The sequence below is a fragment of the Myotis myotis genome, unplaced genomic scaffold, assembly GCF_014108235.1.
Source record: "Myotis myotis isolate mMyoMyo1 unplaced genomic scaffold, mMyoMyo1.p scaffold_m19_p_14, whole genome shotgun sequence".
Classification (NCBI taxonomy): domain Eukaryota; kingdom Metazoa; phylum Chordata; class Mammalia; order Chiroptera; family Vespertilionidae; genus Myotis; species Myotis myotis.
The window spans coordinates 38965724-38981937 of record NW_023416318.1 but is presented as its reverse complement, the minus strand read 5'-3'; the positions used below and the strand labels follow the sequence as shown (position 1 = coordinate 38981937).

At 39.2% G+C, this 16214-nt stretch overlaps 1 non-coding gene across 1 annotated transcript; it reads right to left on the bottom strand.

Moving 5' to 3' along the window:
• Positions 1–15761: 15761 nt before the first annotated feature.
• On the bottom strand, positions 15762–15868 carry LOC118669604. Its single transcript, XR_004972056.1, has one exon. It is a non-coding gene; the product is annotated as a U6 spliceosomal RNA (small nuclear RNA).
• Between the last annotated feature and the right edge of the window lie 346 nt (positions 15869–16214).

The following is a 16214-nucleotide window of genomic DNA, read 5'->3' as shown; positions in this document are numbered from 1 at the left end:
TTAACAATCAGGTATTTCTCTAACTCTAAGTATCAGCATTAAGTAGTCAGGGGGCATAACTCCCAACACAACAAACTTTTGCAAGCATTATATTCTATTTGTGCTAATATGTGAAATTTATTTCTTCAAAACAAATATACAGATTTTAGTGGGACTAATTTTAGTAAACTTCCTTTTTCTCACGAGGAAGAAAAAGTCATACAAAGGACAGGATGAAACTTTCAAGGTATAAAGAGGATAATATGATCAAAGTTATCCAAGAACAAAATGTCCAGTTCAGATTACACAGCCTGTGGTAACAGTTTGATTTATTTTAGTAGTTTATTTACTTTGATTTATTTACATTGTTTTGAGGGGAAATGAGCTTTTTAAGTTCCAACAACCTCTATTAAGGCTCAAATGGATTTGAACCATCATTACATGTGGCTATAAACTCAAACTCACTTTTTTTTTTCTTGGAAAATTAATGTGTGTCAGAGACAGCAGGAGCTCTGCTCAGTGATGCTGCTCTGAGTTGTTATAAGTCCACGTATTCTTCTCAGTTCTTCCTGACTACACCAGAGCTGACACCTTCTCAAGCCCTGCCCACTGTACTAACTGTTGGGAACTTAGTTCAAGCTCCTCCTTTATCCTCTGCTCACTAGTTTCGGGTGTTGGGTCTTAGATGGAGAAGCCATGAGAAGCTGTGGGTATATAAGAGTGAGTCTTTATTTCAGAAGCCAGTGGCCATACAGCCATCAGACAAAAAACAGTTTCTTACAGCAAAGTCCATAGAGGCAGGCAGCCAGACACCAGCTGGTTAACATGTACATCTTTCCCACAAAGCAGCATTAGTCTCTGTACCCACAGCTGTTATCTGAGCAGCCCCTAGACACACCGCTTCCCATCGTAGTGGTGGCTAAGCTATCTGGCTCAGCAGCTTCTCCTGCCTCCCCTGCCCAGCACACTGGCTGGTTAACATGGCAGCTATATCTGAGCTCTCTGCGAGCTCTTAGCCGTACATCGTAGCAGAACCAACTCTCAGCTCCGTCTGAGCTCTCTAGCCTCTCCTACACACATAGGAGCTGCGTTCTCGGTGCCTACAGCCTCTGCTTCTCTCATTCCAGCACACTTCTTTCACACACTAGCTGGTCCGTAACCCGTATATTACTCCAGAGACAAAGAAGGCTAGTTGCCAACAGAGAATTCAGTCATTTTGGCTACAGTAAGGCACAGCGTACCGTGAGATCACTGTGGCCTCGTAGCTGTGTAAGGTATCTTAGCCTAGGCTCAGAGTGGCCTTGGACAGTCCAGTGTATTGACAACAAGGCCTCTGTGCTTTAATTGGCCTTGACTATCAGGTGCCTCTGGCATGGTTCCCACAATGTGCTTAAATGTAAATTTTCTTTACAGAAAATTTCAGTCAGTTTATATTCATTTTTGAGGGGAAAAAATGACAAAATTCTGTATGTGAATATATTCCAGGAAGTCAGGTATCTCTTGTAGAGAGGATTAAGTCGATCATCCAACTCTCTTGTCTTCTGCTGGCCCCACAACAGTGACCTTGGAATAATAGTGAACTTGAAATCCTTGAGCTTTCTCTGGTTGGTCCACAGTGTTTCAGGCCTGGGACTTCCCTTAGTTCTGCCAGTAGCCATGCTGGGCAGTTCTGGTAAATTAAATTTCATGTCATCCTATCCCGGCCTTGCATGTTGTAAGATCAGGTTGCTAAAGGACACAGTTCAGTGAAAACTTAAAATTAATTTATTAGATGCCTCTCTGAGCCACAAAAGTTAAAAAGCCGAGGAGAACTAGCTCTGAGGTAGCTCCACAAATTCTGCATAAGGAGAGATCACCATAGGCCATAAACACGAACAGCCTCTCAGGACAGCGTTTCGTCCACCGGCTGGCCGGAAGATAACTAGCCGCGAGTGCTCTGTGCACAAGAGCCATAAAAACGTTCATTCTGCAGTGTGTTTACTGGATTCTTCATTAACTTCCGGGCGTCTCTGCACTTTTAATGAGAAGATCTTGATACTAGTGTACTGAGTTGCAAAGCAGGTCCAGAATGACTTTCCTGAGTAGAGCGGGGATGTTGAATTCCCTTTAAAAGAAAGTTTACTCTTCCCAAAGTTTTACCAACAGCGGTGCTAAGGACTTAAATTGCTGCAGTGTTGTAAAACAACTGGCTGCTACAAGCCAATTTTTACAATTAAACCGCCAGCAGTGTTTTTAATTTCTAACTATGTGTCTGACATCACCTCTTCTAATCTGTGTGTGCCACACTTCAAAGGGCATATTCAGTATGGTCAAGTGGTACCCACCCTCTCTGATGCTGGGATGAAAATTACATTGTATAATTTCTTTCTTCATGTAACACATTTTTTAATAATTAAAAAAGTGTATCATGGTTTCACAAAATTCAAAGAATCCTAAATAACATAAAGAAGGACAAAAAGCTCCTCATGACTCCCACACCTGAGGGGGGCAGGCCGGGAATGACTGAAAACACATTGTAGTGCATTCATTTGCATAATGACCAAAAATATGTATCAGCAGTTTTCTTTTAAAGAAAGTAGGATGAACTGTTTTTAACCATAACTTATATATGCTGAGGAAATAAGCAAAGGGTATTTTCTCAGGCTTTCCCTAATCTCAAAAGCTCAGAAAAGTTTCAGAAAGTCTTAACAAAGTTTTATAAAAACTTTCACAGGACCTGAAACATCCTGCAATTACATATGTACTAACTCTTGGTTATTTATGCAAAAACAACACCAAAAATAATCTATTGGAAAGTTGTTTCTCTTTAGTGTAAAACTAGTTTTGCTATATTTTATGTGTTTTTCTTTGGCAGGTCATCCCATTACTGGAAATTACCTTCAGCACTCTTTAAAAATGGTTTCATTATCTTCATTTATAAGTTTTGGTTTGGTGCACATACAATATAGTCCTAGCACCAACCAATTTGTTTTACATGCATCCGTTTAACTGGGTGTTTTCCGTTTAAACAATGAGCATCTTTTCACAGCAAAGGGAGAAAACAGTTGTGTGACTATTTATATTTATGGGTTTTCTTTCAGCTCTAAGGCCCAGGCAGCTGCTAGCATGGATGGCAAAGGACTCCTAACCTTTAGGGAATGGAGGTGGAAATGATAGTTTCAAAATGAGCTTTTCCCACTCCAAATAGAAAGATACCACTGAAACCATCATTTGAAGCTATACACTATTATCCTGTTAAGTACTCCCCCCTATAGAAGAATGCAGTGGCAGGTTTATAATGGATTAACATCTATATTATTATGGGTACCGCTTCTCATTTATTAAGGATGTGAGAGCTCTGTCTAGATACCTAGGTTAATGATCTAGCCATAATTTGGACTGATAGGACAAGTAACTTCTTTTGGTTACTCTTAAGATAAAAATATTGCTTAATCTCTTATGCATATGTCAGGTATTTCTCAGTGCCTCCAAGAAATTTGGTTTAATTCTGAAAACCCACATACAAATTCATTCGAACCACCTTCATTTTTTTCTTATTCATTTTTTTTAAAAAATATATTTTTTTATTGATTTCAGAGAGGAAGGAATAGAGGAGAGAAAGAGATAGAAACATCAATGATGAGAGAGTATCATTGATTGGCTGCCTCCTGCATGCCCCCTACTGGGGATCGAGCCTGCAACCCAGGCATGTACCCTTGACCAGAATCAAACCCGGGACCCTTCATTCTGCAGGCAATGCTCTATCCACCAAGCCAAACAAGCTAGGGCTCATTACTCTTTAAATTACTAATGTCACCAGATGTTTAGCAGTATTGGAAATTTATCTTCATTTTTTCCCCCACAATATTTGTGACAGTGCTTGATCTGTTTTGACAATGTATGCCTGAGGAAAGATGAAGCCTCAATTAGCAATTCAGCTCTTCTCCTTCTCCAATTTTCCAGCAAATAATGATTGTACATGACAAAGGTGTTTTACCAAATCACTGAATCACAGGCACCTAGGGAGAGCTTAGCTTTACATTCCCCTTCCACTCATAGCTGGTGGAGAATGGACATAATGTTGGCTAGGTCTCATGTTGCCCCTTCTTACTTTCCTAATGTGGTTGGTGGTTAGGGGTTTTCCTGAACCCTTCTCAATTGAGGTGACTGATTTAGCAAATAAAAATACAGGATGATGCCCTAGCCAGCTTGGCTCAGTGGATAGAGCATCAGCCTGTGGATTGAAGGGTCCCAGGTTCGATTCTGGCCACGAACACATGCCTGGGTTGCAGGCTCGATCCCCAGTAGGGGGTGTGCAGGAGGCAGCCGATCAATGACTCTCTCTCATCATTGATGTTTCTATCTCTTTCTCCTTCGTCCTTCCTCTCTGAAATCAATAAAGAAATATATTTAAAAAAAATACAGGATGACCATTTATTTTTATTTTTTAATTTTGTTCTTTTTTTCTTTATTATTAAGGTATTACATATGTGTCCTTATCCCCCCCATTCCTCCCCCATACACACACACACTCATGCCCTCACCCCCCTGGTGTCTGTGTCCATTGGTTAGGCTTATATGCATGCATACAAGTCCTTTGGTTGAAATTTTTAGTATAATCATGCCCTGAATATTGCACGGAGCACACACTAAAAATTGTTTATCTTCACTTCAAATGTAACTGGGCATCCTGTATTTGCCTGGCACCCTCCTCAGCACAGCTAAGTTAGAAGCCTTTGCCTGGTTCCATCACATTGAGAAAGTCATACATATTGTGGGATCTTATGTAACCTGGGGAGGATCATATGCTGGCATATGGAGATGTAGTTTCTTTGGATTTCAAGAGTCTGTGCTATTTGAGCAACTTCTGAGATACGAAAGGGGATGTGGATGTTCGGTATGAACATGGTAGTAAAGATTTCACACAATTTCTGAGTCATCATTTACCGGTATAGTATTGCAATGTGAAATTTATGTTCTCCTATCAACATCAGTGTGCTTTGCTTGCGGGGTGTGTGTGTGTGTGTGTGTGTGTGTGTGTGTGTGTGTGTGTGTGTGATGTATCAGTGCAATGACATTGAACTAGGGGTAGTTTGTTTTGTTTACATGATACTTTATAGTCAAGAAAACCACAAATAGTGCTTTCTCCCCTAAAAGGTCCTCTCATCGTGGTTTTGTTTTGCTATAACCTGGTTGCCTTGTAGAAAGGAAATCCCAAAGAGTATGTGCCTACCTCAATTGATTACAAAAGGCATCAATAGTGTGAGCTCTTAGAAGTTTACTCCAATCCCATAATTCACTTTAGTCTTCCTTTAAAGGTTCTTTATTTCACCTGGAATTTTCTAGAGTGCAATCAGTAAGCCAGAGGCATTTACCGAAGATTCATGGATCAGTGCCCATCTCACAGATTAACAGTCTCTTACTAGCCTCCAAGGGGCCTCCTCTTCTGATTATTCCTTTATAAATGAGTCATTTTATCAGGTAGATCAGAAAGTACATGTCCATAAACTGGTGGATATATCCTCTGCGTTTCAGTAAGCCAAGACTCCTTTATCCGTGCGCTCACTGCTCTTTGGTCCAGCATTCCCTGGCACATTGTTTTGTCATTTGGATAAATCACTGCCAGATCGTTAATTGCGTAAGTTAGTTTTAGTGTTTTCCATTATGAATCAAACATTAAATAATATTTGATTCAACCAAGCTTTTCATTTCTAACTTGGTGGCAGGATCTCACTTCTTGTTTGGTTCGTAGGGTCTTATCTCTGTGTCCATGGGGGTTTCTCTGAAACAGTGTGTGGGCTGCATCAGAACACGTCCAAACTTTTTTGCTGGCCCAGGTTGCTGGTTACCAATGTAATCAGAACTTTTTATTTTTTAGAACTCTACTAAAGCCTAATATGCGTACACAAAACTGTATACAGTGTAAGTGTACAGTTTTCTTTTCACAATAAAACAAACCAACAACACAAAATAAATACACTGTCACAAAATAAGCATTACCAGCATCCCAGAAGTTCCTCGCTCCCAGGCTCCCTTCAAGTCACTATGGTAACCATGCAGAAACTCCATTTCTTTAACATGACCCTTTCTTTATCCTGCTGTCCTCTTCCTTCCTTAACCATTAAGCACTTAGAACTGTGATGGCGAACCTTTCGAGCTCGGCGTGTCAGCATTTTGAAAAACCCTAACTTAACTCTGGTGCCGTGTCACATAGAAATTTTTTGATATTTGCAACCATAGTAAAACAAAGACTTATATTTTTGATATTTATTTTATATATTTAAATGCCATTTAACAAAGAAAAATCAACCAAAAAATGAGTTCACGTGTCACCTCTGACACGCGTGTCATAGGTTCACCATCACTGACTTAGAACATCAGTTTCTGGTCAGCATCAAACTGTCTTAAGAAAAAAGCCTCAGGTCTGAGAAAGCAGAAATGACCATACAGACCACACCTTCATGAAACCAGACAGAACAATGCCACGGCTGACATCAAGACCTGATCAATGATCAACTACTCCCTACCCTGGTCCCACTCAAATAGTCAAGCCTATGACCCAACTCCTTTAGCCACCGTGATTAATGATTTTTCTCCTATATAACCCATCCTAGGAAGTCATTGGGGTATTTTAGTATTTGCTTACCTGTGACTATGGGCATGGCACCATTTCCTCAACTAATAAACCTCTACTTTCTTTGCTGAAAACTCCTATTTGCATTTGGGCTTTGATGTGGGCAGGCAAATGGACCCTTATAGTCTGGTTACTCTACCCCCACCACCACCACCAAGGATAGCTAATATTCTTATTTTTAAGAGCATATGGTAGTTTTGCCCAATTTTGAAGTTTATATAAGTGGATATACTTTTTGTGTAACATTATATTTATGAAATTAATTCACATTGTTGCATGAATAATAATTTATTCACTCTCATTGCTGTATACTGTTGTATTTTGCGAATATATCACAATTTATTGATGCAGTTGACAGGCATTTGGATAGTAATTCTATGAAAATTTTTTGGCATATCTTTTTTTTTGAGTATTGCACATTTCTTTTGGTATAATTAGGAGAGAGGGATTTTTGAACTCTGATTCAATTTTTTTTTAACACTAATCTTTTTATTAGGGTGAACATTACTGAGGCTCCCTAAGATTACAATAGAGTTGGCATTTTAGAGCATATAAACCTTAAAAATCTGGCTGTAACTTTAGAACTGACAATAGAAAACCATGCAAGTTAATAGGACAAGCATAATGCTTGAGAAAATTGTCTTAGACCTGATCCAAGTCACCTAAACTCTCTATAAAACAGGCACAACAATTTAATTACTATTATTTTGCAAGAGTGACATGGTGATCAAAAATTCATTTTTGTATGGATATGTAAGTAAAATCTTTATCAGTTGTAAATGTATATCAAGGCTTTACAGCAATATCTTGGCTATCTGAGCACCTTAGAAAAAAATTGATAGATAGAAAGATACATAGATAGATAGATAGATAGATAGATAGATAGATAGATAGATCTGAATACTAACCTTGTGAACTTATTTATTCAAGAACTGTTTATGGTCAACACTAGAAATCCACATATTATTTCTGATATGTCAACAGGAAATATTTCTCTATACGCATGTCCAGGTTTGGCAATTTCCATTCAAATAGCCCATTTATCCTGCCTAGAGCCAGCCTCCTTCTGACATACTAGTACTTGAATCATTTCTAGATGTATAATTTGCATAAGTTGCCTCTTGAACACTGTCTACCCAACTAATATCTTAAATGCAGTTCAATAAATCCTGCCTAGTATATGTCCTTGAACCTCTTTCTGCTTCATACTCTACAACCCAGCACATCTTGTCCTTCACATTATGACCCCATACTGTTTGTTTGTTTTAGCTTACCTCTTCCAGTGACTTAATTATAATTTCATTTATAGTTCTACTACAACCTTAATTTCTCAAGGACTTAAAGTAATTGTCCCCAGTTATATCAGCTCATGCTCCAATCTCAGGGTCTCTGTGTAGTCAGTGCCTACATGATTATTTCCAGCAGTCCAATAGGGAATTCTTATATGTGCTCACTTTTCTAGGTGTTGCTTATCCCCTGGTATCCACTGAAGCTCTGTGGTGATACACTATTAGAGCCATTCTGTGTAGTTCTTCTCTGTCAAATAATTTCCACCTTTGTTTATTGCTTGGTTTTATATATGTAAACACTGACTCACTGTCAGACTTAGGTAAGAACCCAAAAGGATTGGTTTGAAGGAATACAGATGCCAAAGCCCTACTAAGAGTTTATTTTTTATCCACTCCAAAGATTAAATCAGGGTGTCATGGCCAGGCTGCTTATTCTCTGGAGAAAAATATATTTCCTGGAAAATTCTCAAGCTTCATATAAATTAACCTTTGGGTGACCATAACACTCAGCATATTCAGGGCTATCATAATCTCACTGAGCTCCACAAAGAAACACCACACAAATATTCAATGTTAATCTTTGTATTAACCCAAATGTCATGGTTGATTTCACCAGATTCATTGATAGGCTTATGTCTGTCAAGCAAATGTGAACCTGAGGGCTATGTCCCAGGGTCCCAGGAACTTAGTGGGAAGCAGCTAATTTGGGTAAATTGACAGTTCTTTCTCATTTACAAGGGCATTTAGCATATAGTAAGACAGTCTCTCTAGCAAAACTGCTTGGTAAAAAACAAAACAAAACCAAAACCCTATATTAGAAAAGAGCTACTTGCAACAAAATGCCAATAATTCTACCTTTAATTCCACATTATTTTTATAATTTTCAATTAGATTACAATCCAGGAACATCACACACACACACACACACACACACACACACACACACTTTAATCATTACCTCTGTCACTTGCTTAAGCTGTAATATAAAAAGCAACAACAAAAGATTTTTATTTTATCAAATAAGAAGTAATTTTCCTCATTTTTCTGCTAGATATTTTGAGCCAAATTTTTGAAAAATATTTTAAAAAGGTGAACTAATTAAAAATCATTAAAATAAAGATCAATGAGGTCCAACTTGTAATGACATGTTTAGACGGCTAATTCTTCAGTTTCACGTAAGAATAGTTAACTATTGAATAGTTAATATTAAGCACATTTTTTTAAATATATTTTATTGATTTTTTACAGAGAGGAAGGGAGAGAGATAGAGAGTTAGAAACATCGATGAGAGAGAAACATCGATCAGCTGCCTCCTGCACACCTCCTACTGGGGATGTGCCCGCAACCCAGGTACATGCCCTTGACCGGAATCGAACCTGGGACCTTTCAGTCCGCAGGCCGATGCTCTATCCACTGAGCCAAACCGGTTTCGGCTAGCACATTTTTTTTTTGTCCAGAGAGTGGGAAAATAGTTTAAGACATTTATAGCAAAACCTCAAAGATACTGCTAAAATAGCAGTGGTTTAAAGAAAAGTCAATAAATTCATTCACCAATTCCACTGGCACTTACCACCAGAGCTCACAAACATAAATGGACCTGGGGAATGTAATTTCTGGACTAGCACAGAAGTTACTGGAAGAATAGCCTTTCCACAGTTCAGAGGTTGCCGGGGTCCAACCCCAGCAGGTCCAGGGGTCCCCAAAGGCGTGGACGAAGTCGGCGAAGAAGGAATGACACAGAGACAGCGTTCAGTTGATCAGCAGTCTAGCCAGGATCTCTAGCCAGGATCTCCAGCCAAGTTCTGGTCTGGATCTCCAGCGAAATTCTGCTTAGGATCTCCATCCAGGTTCTGTGTCCATGTTCTCTTGCTAGGTTCTCCAGGTTCTCCAGCCAGGTTCTGTAGCCATGTTCCCTCGCTAGGTTCTCCAGCCAGGTTCTGTCCAGGTTCTCCAGCCAGGTTCAGTCACCAGGTTCTAGTCAGGTTCTCTTGCCAATTTCTGTAGTCAGGTTCAGTCCAGGATCTTTTGCCATGTTCTCTCGCTAGGTTCTGTCTCTAGATTCTGTGTAGGTTCTGAGTGTAGGTTCTGTCTTCTGAGTTCTATCTCTTGCTGTCTTGTTACATCTGTATTTATACCAGTTGATTCAATCCTATCAATCTCTATTACAAAGGTTAGGGCATTTCTTATCTCCATTCCAGGGAGTAAAGATTATGTAGCTTAAGCATGATTGTTCATAGTTGAAATGATTAATTACCCGCCTGACACTTAGTTAAGAGGTTTTATTCCCTCCCTAACTTCAGGGGAAAATCCCTACCTGGGGAGACAACCTTTCTCAGAGACCTTGGTTAAAACACATAGTGCCAAGAAGGTGAGCAAACATATTAAGAACAGTATGCCATATATGCCAGGCCCCTTGAAACAGCAAGCATGGACCGGCTCCCGGCAAGAGGTAACAGCAAAGTTTTGGTAATGCAACACTGAAAAATTAGCAAGTGAGAAGAGGAGAATCCAATAGTGTAAAATGCATAGAGAAGTACCGTGAAGGGCTAAAACATGCTGAGAAGCTATAGTCATACTGGAGTATCAGAGGAGTATGAGAAGACAGTAGACTTATTTTTACACAAGGCAGTCCTGTGCCATCCTTCATACTTGGGGCAAACTAACAGCAAGGAGCCAGGAGCTCAGAGCAGCTGTTCCTTCCATAGTTGGGATTTTGATGGCATCATTTGGCTTCTTAATTCAGTAGGCTTTTAGTCTAAGAGGATCAGAAGGCCAAATTCGGGATGGAAAAAATCCTGAAGGTGGAATGTTTAAAGCTATGGATTATCATCTCTAATTAAATCCATTCTTCTACAATCCATTTTCGTACAAAGAAACAACTAAAAACATGCTCGGGTCTATTTTCACACCATATACAGATTAACTTAGAAATCTTGTTGGTTCATTTACTAAAACATTAACTTAGCCTCTACCATTTGCATGCAATTTCCTAGATAACAGGGGCATAAAGATGAAAATCATCAGGTTATGTCCTCAAGGAGCTTACTTTATAATATATCGCAAGGAAGATAGCTACATAAATAATTAAAAAAAAAACAAAGTCAAAAGTGATGGACAGCACATGAGAGTGACAGACACATGCTCTTAGAGCTCATTCACTCAGCCATTCAACAATATTTATTGCCCACTTTTTACATGGCCGCCACCTGGAAAGGTGCTGGGGCTACAGTGGAGGAAAACCTCTGCCTTCCTGGAGTACAAGTAGTATTGAGGAAACACGGACCACAAGAAGATAAATATAATGTGTTAAGTCATGGCAAAGGCTTCAGAATAAAATAAAAGCAGTGAGGGATGATGGGGTTGCTGACGAGGATGGTGTAGGTGAGATCTTCTGTTTTAAGGTCCATAATTCAGGGAGAGTGGAAGGTACAACATACACTTATACACTTACTAGGCATAGAGGTTGTCAAATTTGGATTCAATTTACATGGAGAGGCCAGGAAGTCCAGGTGGACCTATGATAGCCTGGAGGGGCCTTGCTCCTGCCTAAAGCTTTCAAATACCAACAAAATACGTACATACACACATACACATAATCATACATATCTACAAAATAAAAATGTAAAGTATACATATGGGATATTCCTAATAGAAAATAGTCAATGGGCTGCTGAAATAGAAGTGGATTCCCTCCTGTCCCTTGCCCCCACCATGGGGACAGGCTGTTACAATTCTGCAGCACCAGAAAGCCTTGATGAGAATGTTTTAGCCTAAAGAGTACTTTGTGTCTTGCCTGCTCTGCTCTGTTTCTTTGGGAAAAGTATGGAAATAGGTCACAGGTAGTCACATGTTAGAGTGCCTGAGGGTTACTTTTATTGTTCAGAAACTGCTTTGAAGAACATGAAACATATGACAATAATGTTTAGGGCAGGTAGGAGCAGGCCCTAGATAAGGAACAACACTGTACTTCCAGCCCTTTGGCCGTGAACAACAGCAAAAGTACGTAGGACACCCTTCCTCCATTATTTTGCTTTTGGTATCTTCCAGTGCTTTGCATCGAGGTCCTTTTGCTCCTTTTCTCTGACATGAAAGATTTCAATTGTTCAACACATTTTCTTTATTGCTCTGGAGTTTTAGCAGGAAACTTGCCTTTTATATGCATAGCCTTATTGATTTTCTGTCTATACCGGCTTAGGTAAATGGGCAGTTAATTATTGTGTTTTCTGATGTTGGTCTTTGTGTTGCTCAGCAGATAATGCTATATTCTGCCAAGAGTCAGGTGTCAGCTTCTCAACATCCACCCCAAAAAGAAGGATAAACTAAAAAAGGAATTCTTGATGACATAATTTAACCTAATAATAGTGTCTTACATTTAAAAACATTTTTTATCACCCCAAAGCACCGACACTTCCATTGTTTATCTGATTCTCACAATGGTGCTGTGATAAGTATACAGACAACTTTATTATCCACATTTACCCAGGAGAACTGACACTTAGAGAGGTTAAGTAACTGGCATGTGCACACTGATAAGGAGCTGATTGGACACTTGGGACTCAAGTATTGTGACGTGTAGCCTGTGAAAAGTTTCACCTAGGGTCTGGATTATCTTTGCTTCTTGAAGAACACAGCCTATCCATGCCCTATGGAGCCCTGCAAGTACATTTCCCAAAGGGGCTCCCACATTTGCAGAATCTGCTTTCCTCACCCCACACCTCATTTCACGCTTGGCTCACCCCCTCAATGGCCAACACTTACCCACTTGCTGTGTGTCTAGTTTTGAAGCCTATTTGAATATGTCCTGCTAAGCCTTCCTTATTTTTAAATCTTAGTTCTTCCCATCTGGAACACTAGTTCCATACCTAAATTTATTGCTAGCAATCTCTTTATCGATCAATTGTTGGGAATCATTCCCTTTGTGCTTGTCTTTTTTCTCCTCTCAGAGGGAGCCCAGATGTGCCCATTCTCACCCTGAAAGTAGCATGGGTAACTAGCCTGCCCCATGTAATGAGCATGAAAACATTGCTCAAGGATCACTAGTTGGTTTTAGCCTACAAATTTATTTGGAAAAGCATGGATTTTTAAGTGTCAAATGTATAAATCACTATTTCTAGCCAGAGGTTAGTCCAGGTGGTAAGACCCTGGGAGCACATGGCTGACATCAGAAATCTCATAAAACATTTAGGGAATGTTATATGCTGGAAAAGACACAAAGCCAAGAATATGATCAAAGACAGGGAGGATTATAATATCCAAAATTAAGGGACTAATAGAAGTAGAAATCAGAGGAAGTGAAAGTTAGCAAGACAGCCCAGAACAGCAAGTCCATAATGGGAAGTCAGAGGTATATTAAATTGCCAGAAATGGACCTTGCTAAAGGCAGACGGTTTTGTGTTGAAAAGGACTAAGGGCCATATGAAAACTAATGATCATCCATGTTCTCCTTGTTATACAATGTGATACATTGTACCTCATAGAAACCACATTCCCGGGGTTACTCCAAGGTTATTAATTAATAATAAAGAAAAAGTCTATGAACTGAAATACATTAAATACATATAGCATCTCAAAATGTAAGCCTAGAGTCTGGAAAATTAAAAATAGAAACCCCCAACCCTCCCCACTTTGACATTCACACAAGAGTAAATCAGTATATTACATTTAAAGTATAAAATGGTTTACTCTAGAAATAAATTCATACACTATTTAATACCATAAGTCAACCTTTTCTTTCTGTTAGAAAAATTTTGTTTAGGCCGCAAGAAGTGTATTGTGAATCATGTATCATATGCTCAATGTTTCCATCATTTTAAAATGTGTTCCTAGTAAAGCATGCAAATGGCTCAGGCATGAAACCCAACGACACAGGGATGATATACAGCTGTGCCTGCATTGTACACATCGCCTATGTCACGTTTCACTTGCTGGAACTCTCCATGGTAGTAAACATCAAGGAACAACTCTTTACTATTTCAACTGAACACAAACTAAAAGCAGAGAAACCATTTTTAAAAAATGTCACCTATAAAATGGTGCCAATACATTCTAATGGAAATCACACATGACATGTTCAGGCATTCATTGTAGAGGGCTTAGAGCAAGAGAAAATGAAATAAATGCAAGATATATCACATTATATCTATTTAATTTATGTTCTTTTTTATTATGTGTATTGGTTATATGAAATCATTCTTGCCTGACAACCATTACTTTTTCCTTTCAGATTCCAGGAAGTCTAACGCATCAAAGAAGTGACCCATTATATTATGAATGGAATACCAAAAATTGCCTGCACTTTGACTAGACCAGTGGTTCTCAACCTTCCTAATGCCGTGACCCCTTAATACAGTTCCTCATGGTGTGATGACCCCCAATTTCATTGTTACAAATTGAACATAATTAAAGCATAGTGATTAATCACAAAAACAATATGTAATTATATATGTGTTTTCTGATGGTATTAGGCGACCCCTGTGAAAGGGTAGTTCGACCCCCAAAGGGGTCGCGACCCACAGGTTGAGAACTGCTGGTCTAGACCATGGAGATTGACTAGGGCTTGAACTATAACTGGATCTACTTAAAAATTATCTTAATTGAAACAAAAAGCCAAACAGACAAATAAGAAGCATAACAATTGCTTATACAGATAATAAAATTTTCCAGAGGAATTGAGGTTTCCAAGGCCACAGATATCCTAGCCTGTCCATTCCAAATGGATTGAGAACAGTCCAGTAAAAGGAGCAGCTAAAAATAAAATGTTAACTAAGGCTCCTAAGGACAGTCATGGAGCCCGTCATGCTGTTAGCAAGTAGAGGCAGAGATGCCCAGCCAAGGGGCGAATTGAAGGTCTGTCTTGTAAAAACCTATTTTCAGTAATGAATTGTTGAGAAAATACCTTCACATAGAATGTTTACACAGGTTAATAGAGTTTTGTTGTTGTTGGAAGTATTGTTTATTTTAGATTCCTTTTATTAATGACTAGTCATAAAGCCACATGCTTTATAAAAATACTTAAATGGATTAAGACAATAGCAGCTGGGTTTGCATTCCTGGCCGAAGCATGCTTCTAAAAAGCAAAATGCCCAAGTAACATGAGCCACGGTTACTGAAATACACAGCTGTCCCTGGTGCTGGACCTGTGGCAGAGGTCATAGGGAATGGATCCAGATGTTTGGTGTTTTCAACACTACAGAGAGAAGGTCATGGGAACATGCTGAAAATATTTCAACCTATATCCTAGGAGTCTGTATAAGAAGAACATTTACCTTAAGTTTCCAACTCTTTTTAAAAATAAGACATCTAAAAATCAGATTACTTATACCAAGCTGGGATCTATTTATATCATTTCTGATAGTTAGGAGAGGATATGGATTGGTGTTATTTCACCAGGGAAAGCACCATTGAATTTATTTTATTTATTTTAAAATGTATATTGTTATTGGTTTCAGAGAGGAAGGAAGAGGGAGAGAGAGATAGAGACATCAATGATGAGAGAGAATCATTGATTGGCTGCCTCCTGCATGTCCCACACTGGGGCTTGAGCCCGCAACCCGGGCATGTGTCCTGACCGGGAATAGAACTGTGACCTCCTGGTTCATAGGTCGATGCTCAACCATAGAGCCACACAGGCCGGGCAACACCATTGAATTTATAAAAGCAGAATAATGCTGATAATGTATTTATAAAAGAATTGGCATTATTTCTCAGCACTCATCAAGGGGTGTGCTTACTAGTACACTGCTTACTCAGTGTGGGCACGAGGTCTTTACTATGGTTTTTAGAGTTTTCCAGCCTTACGTTGTCCCTTGTCCTCATTCCACTTCCCTGGAGCCTAAGAAACAGGAACACATCTAGTATCTTTTTTTTTAATAATTATTTTTTTTTTTATGGAACACTTCGTGAATTTGCATGTCATCCTTGTGCAGGGGCCATGCTAATCTTCTCTGTACCATTCCGATTTTAGTACATGTGCTGCCGAAGAGAGCACCATGTAGTATATTTTGATCAAGCTTTTATTTCTGAACAGCTTCCACTGCTACCATGGTTGACAGTACATTCTAGTATTGATTCTTTAACTTCTGATCTATTTTCCCCCTCATTTTAGAATTCTGTATAGGGCCTTTGGTCCAAGTGCTTACCATTGTTTTCTCATTAAAAACCTTGGTTTGCTATACAGACCGTGGTTTAAGTGTTTCCTCCAAAGGCTGTGTTGTTCCAGGTGAAAAGCCAACCTGTCCCCCCTGCCCCACTCACATAGGTACCCAGCTTGGGTACCTTCCTTATCCCTAAGATTGGAAACCAAACAATTAGAGTCCATAAAGTCAGGATGTCTT